The sequence below is a fragment of the Glycine max genome, chromosome 19 (assembly GCF_000004515.6).
Source record: "Glycine max cultivar Williams 82 chromosome 19, Glycine_max_v4.0, whole genome shotgun sequence".
Lineage (NCBI taxonomy): Eukaryota > Viridiplantae > Streptophyta > Magnoliopsida > Fabales > Fabaceae > Glycine > Glycine max.
The window spans coordinates 37,888,128-37,894,203 of NC_038255.2; positions in this window are offsets into that span (position 1 = coordinate 37,888,128).

Consider the following 6,076-nt stretch of genomic DNA (forward strand, 5'->3'; position numbering starts at 1 on the left):
GGTCCTACGTCTTATCGAAGGATTTTGATAAACAACATTTAATATTATTTAAAAATAAATATTAAGTAATTTAAATATTTTGTTTTAAAAAAGTTTTTTTTTTCTTAACTAGCTAACAAATAACAAAATCTATTAGCATTTGCCATGTTTTAGTCACATACACACAAAACATTTGTTGTTTTATTACTTAGAAATTAGGAGTATATTAAATTTAATTATTTAAACTTGGAAAGTGTTACCAAATATTAAAAACACATGTCATTACTAATAAGTCATTGGTACCAGTAAAATCATGTTCAAATCTATTAAAGAAGACATTTAAGCATTAGATGAAAAAAACATTATTCAGAGAAAAGACTCAACTAAATTTGACCAATTAGATTTTCTTGTAGAAATTAGTCATAAAAAATTGATGATATTCTGCATCAATGTTTACAAAAGAAAAACCACCAAATTTACAAATGAAATAACCTAGAGTTTTTTAATGGTCTTGCTATATGATAAGTCATCTTAATTGCAAACATTTTTGGCTTGCTTTAATTTACAATTTCATGCAGTTTCATTATAACATGTATAAGGGGTGGGTATAGTCTCACATCAACTAGATATAAGGCTTAAAAGTAGTGCATATAATGTTTGAACAATCATCATCTTACAAGTCGATTGTATGGGGTTCAATTATGTTTTAAGTCCAAATTCTAATATGGTATCAAAGTCTATCATATATCCATTATTAGGTTGCATGCATTTGGCAATTGGCACACTCCACGATGATAGCCCTAAGCATGAAGGGGTGTGTTGAGCCTTTTTAATTATGGACAACCTTCATTGTGATAAGTGTGAAGAGGTATGTATAGTCTCACATCGACTAAAGATAAGACTTAAGTAGTACTTAAAAGGTTAAACAATCCTCACCTTACAAAGTGATTTTGTGGTACTGGGTTAGGGCTTAAGCTCAATTTTCTCCAAGATCAATATGTGACATAGCTATTGCCAAATATGAGTTTCTGAACTCAGTTTGGACATTACAGGTATGTCGTGGCATCTTCTACAGTGACAAATGCTCTTGCTTTATGTACACATTACAAGAATAAGGTTACATGGTGTGCCTTCAAGTATCATATCCGATAGGATATAAGGTTCACATTATATTTATGGCAAAACATGCAATAAGGTGTAGGTAATGAAGCTAAGTATTAGTTCAACATATCACCCAACCCATAGATGGATGACTAATCTAGGAGTGAGTTTTTTGGATTTTATTGCCCTACTTACCCTAGTCATGGGTTTGACATTGTCAAACTTAACCAGTCTCCGTTGCTTTCTAGATATGACTTTTGATGACTTTGGGTAACTTTTATGTTTCCTTGAATCCTTAATCTTCTTCATATTTGAATGTGAAGTCATAAAGGTTCATGGAGAATAATTTGTTTGAATTTTCGGGGATCCTTATAAAATACTAATAACCACCAGGAACACATTATGTTAGATTATCAAGAAGAGTTTTAGGAATATTTGAATCTATAATGTTTGATCAAACAAACGCAGCTGAATCTAAATCCGTAGGTAATTTCTGATCTATGCGCTCTTCTTAGGATTTGTTACGGAATATTGTAAAGACAACAAATAATCGGCTAACAACGTAACCAGTGGCTTCATGGTTCTTCCTCAATCGGAACCTCTTTATTTCTCAATAGAACTTTCGTAACTCTTCAGATGGGGAGAAGAGAAACTATGTGTGGCGGCTTGATATATTGGGGACCATAGCCTTCTTATAGTGTCTTAACCTAATAGGGTTCTCATTATCCCCTAATGGGCCAACACTGACATATGCTCATTTAAGTCCATATCATCTGATTTAGTTGTCTAATGGACTCACTTAATTTGATAACATAAAATAAAACTCACTAATGGTAAATAATTAATATAATTGTCTTATAATATTAACTCACATTAATTATTGGAATAAAAAATTCCAACAATCTCCCACTTGGGCTACATACTATAACAATTATATCAAAATCCTTAAGCGCACATCCGTACGCTATTTATCTTTAGACTTCCACCTTAACAACCTAGTCCATTTCATGTATCAATAATGGAATCACTATGGCTTTCGTCACTACAACAAATGTAACTAGACCTCAATGACCACCACATCAATACATTCAATGACATAAGTCAATATGGATAAGCAACATGAAAATTACATGCAATGTGATCTCAGTCATGTCTATTTCCAATTGATCCAAATTTTATTCTTTATAGAGATCAATCCAAACACAACATAAATATTGCAAACAAAATAAGCTTATAATGAAATGATAAATTTTAATTTTATTTTTGCAGAAAATCCAAACAGCAAAATGTTTGTAAACCATAAGATATAAAACATAAGCAAGACTCCCACTAAACTAAGGTACTATATGAAATTACACCCTTATGAGCACTGTGCTTGTGAAAAAACTTTAAGTATTAGACCTTTAGTAAGTGGATCAGCTAACATGGAATGAGTCCTTATATGTTCTATACAAATCTATATTTTTTGAATTTTTTATTTAACAACCAAATACTTATGTCAACAAACTTTTACTTGGTTGAATCCTTAATAAGACCGCTAAGATATTGTCTCAATAAACACCTAATGTCTTCTTAATGTCGGCAACAACAGGCAAGCTAGTTACAATAATTTAGTTGTCATAAATTCTAGTATGATGTCTCATAGCAAAAATATTAACTCTACTAATATGGTTAAATATGAATCCTTATGTGGAGTGATTGCTATAAAGATATTCCATAAAAATCGAAGTCAAAATATCCAATGATCTCTAAATTTCTAGACTTTCGATATGAAAACACATAGTTTCTTGTTCTTTTCGATTAACACATTATGCGTTTTACTACTTTCTAGTGTTGCATACCAAGATTACTCATATATCACCTTAGGACTCCCACAAAAAATTATTTTAGGACAATAAAAAAATAAACTTAAACATACATGATAAATCACAATATAACTGTTTTGCAACAATAAAGCGTATAATGATAGTAGGATGTCATCAACGTATAATACCAAAATAATATATTTACTTCACTGAACTTTTAGCATTCACAATAATCAAATAAATTTACCTAAACACCATAAGAGATAATCTTAATGAATCTTGTAATACCATAGACAAGAGACTTGTTTAAAAGCACAAATGGATTTCTTTAGTTTGTATACCATAGACTTTGGATCATCTTAAACAAGGTTTTCTGGTTGCATCATATAAATTTTTTCATCAATATTTCCATTTAGAAACGTAATCTTTACTTTTATCTATGCAAAACAATCACCAAAATGTTCTACAATATCATTATAGTTCTAAGAGAGTCTTTCTAAGAAATAAGAGAAAAAGTCTCTGTGATCAATGTCTTCCTTCTTGTAAAAATTTTGGAGACAAGACAATGTTTATATATCTTAATATTATCCATTGAATCCCTTTCGACTATAAATATTTATCTAAAACTTATGGGTTTCACACTTTTAGAAAATTTGACGATATCACAAATGTCATGTTCAACCATTAATTTTATTATATCATTTATGGCCTCAATCCACTTACATGACTTGACTAAAGTTAACCTAATGTCATATTCATGTTCTTAAATAAATATAACCTAATCATTCAAATTACGTTTTTTTTCTTTCTTTAGAGGATTTTATTAGTAACACTTCTTGAGGCTATTGAGTTTGAACTTTAAGTGGTACTTGATAAGAAATCTCAGTGTTGTCTTGTCTTTTAATAATGTTATGAATAACATCATTATTAATTACCATATCCGTTACTTGAACAATGGTAAGTACAAAGACTTATCTATTGTCAATAACATGTTATTCTTTAAAGACAACATTTCTTATGTTTTCTTCCCCTCCAAACTCAATTTTCTCAAGGAGTCTTGCATTCTCATCTCAAACATGATCTTAAAGTGGGATTGTAAAACTCATACATGCCAGAGTTTTAAATGCAACAAAAAAATTGTAACTAATTATCTTTAAGTCCAGCTTACCTACATGCAACCTATAAGGCATTGCTTCGGTTGGACATCCCCAAACGTACATATACCTAATGTTGGAATTTTCCTAGCTTGCATCTATAGGAGTTATTAGTGATTACTTAAATTGGTACCCTAAAAAGATATAAATTGTATTCTTTAATGTCTTTCCCCAAAATGACTTTGGTAGAGAAGAATCACACTTCTTATCATATTTGTACAAGTTTAGTTTCATCATTCTACAACTTTGTTCATGATAGATTTGCCTAAAAATATATGTTGTAGAAAAATTTTACAATTATTAAAGAAAACACACGGGGGACTCTAGATGTTGCACCTTATGTCATATCTACTATAGTATTCCCTACGGTTAGTTTTGACAACCTTAACTTTTTTTTCTTAGTTGAAGTTCAACTTCAGCTTTGAAAGACTAAATATCTAGAGGCCAAAACTTTTCATTATTTAAATAAAGAGAAATCATCTATGAACATAATAAAATATATTTGTTCATTCCATGAATTCATAAGGAATATAACACTAATATATGTATGTATTAGTTCTAAGGCATCCTTAGTTCTTTCATCACCTGAATTCCATTTTGTTTGTTTATTTTCCCTTTATATACTCAATCTAGATTATAATGTCTAGTCAATATAAAGGATCTAGAATTTCCTACAACACAAGTATCCAAATTCCCTATTAAGAGATATGACTTAAGTGCTTATGTTATAAAGTGACGAAATTCTCATTTAATTTTAAGTTTTGTACCACCCAAAATTGTTTGCAATATGAACACTCAAATATCCATAAAAGAACTCATAGCTTGCAACATTTGAATCACAAGAGAGACTAACTTTATTATTTCTAATTGAATAATAATAACTGAATTTATCCAAATTAGAAATAAAATTTGATTTAATAAACAACTCAATATATGTCTGAACCAAATTCAAAAGAAATTGAGTATTTTAAAGAAACATAAAAGTTCACATGAAAATAAAAAAAATTATGCAATATCTTCAACTTTCAACTAGCTCTTTTCAAACTCTAAATTTTATAGATGCAACTTTGAGATTTAAATAATATGAGTAATTTAAATTGTAGTAGTAACAACAATAACAATTAAAGAAGATAATAATAAACATATAATGCATAAATAATCTTTATGATAAATTTTAAGACCCAAATAAGATACCTAGCACACCATTAATCCTCAATCTATGGATTGAAAAAGATTAATTACAAGTGGTACTCTCAACGCATTGATCAAACATTGGTGACAAGTCTTGTCAAATAAAGGTTGTCTTTGGATACTCCATTGCTCACATGGAAAACTTATACGATGATTATTCTGGTTAAATAATGATTGTTTTTGAACATTTCATTATTGACATGAAAATCAATCTGATAATAATTTCTGCCAAATAATGATTGTCTTTGGACATTTCATTATTCACATGAAAAATCACATTATTTATAATCACCATATGTTTACCATCGCTAGCATGTAATTATTTTGCCAAATTGTGTCTTCCTTTGAGTCGAACACAATTCACATGAATAATTTCATGCAACATCTATGTAAATTCAATCAAATCAACTTACGCAACAAATGTTACTTTGACAACATGTTGTTTCAATCAATTTAACAAAAAAATACAAGATAATTTAATATAATAAATGGGAGGTCTAAAAATTATACAAATTTCACATATAATCAAGTAAGTTATATAAAAATATATATAACAGAACATGCAAATATTTTGCATAACAAACTCATCATAAGATACCTAGCACAACATTAATTCCTAATCTCTGAACAGAGAAATTAATTTGTAATTGGTACTCTCAATGTAATGATCAAATATTGACAATAAATTATTTCAAATATTAGTCTTTCTTTGGATGACTATAATTCACATGAAAATACCTTATAATTGTTACACATTTATCATCACAAATACAATATTATTTGGCCAAATTACGTCTTCTTTTGGACTGAACATAATTTGCATAAATAACTTCATACTGATGTCTA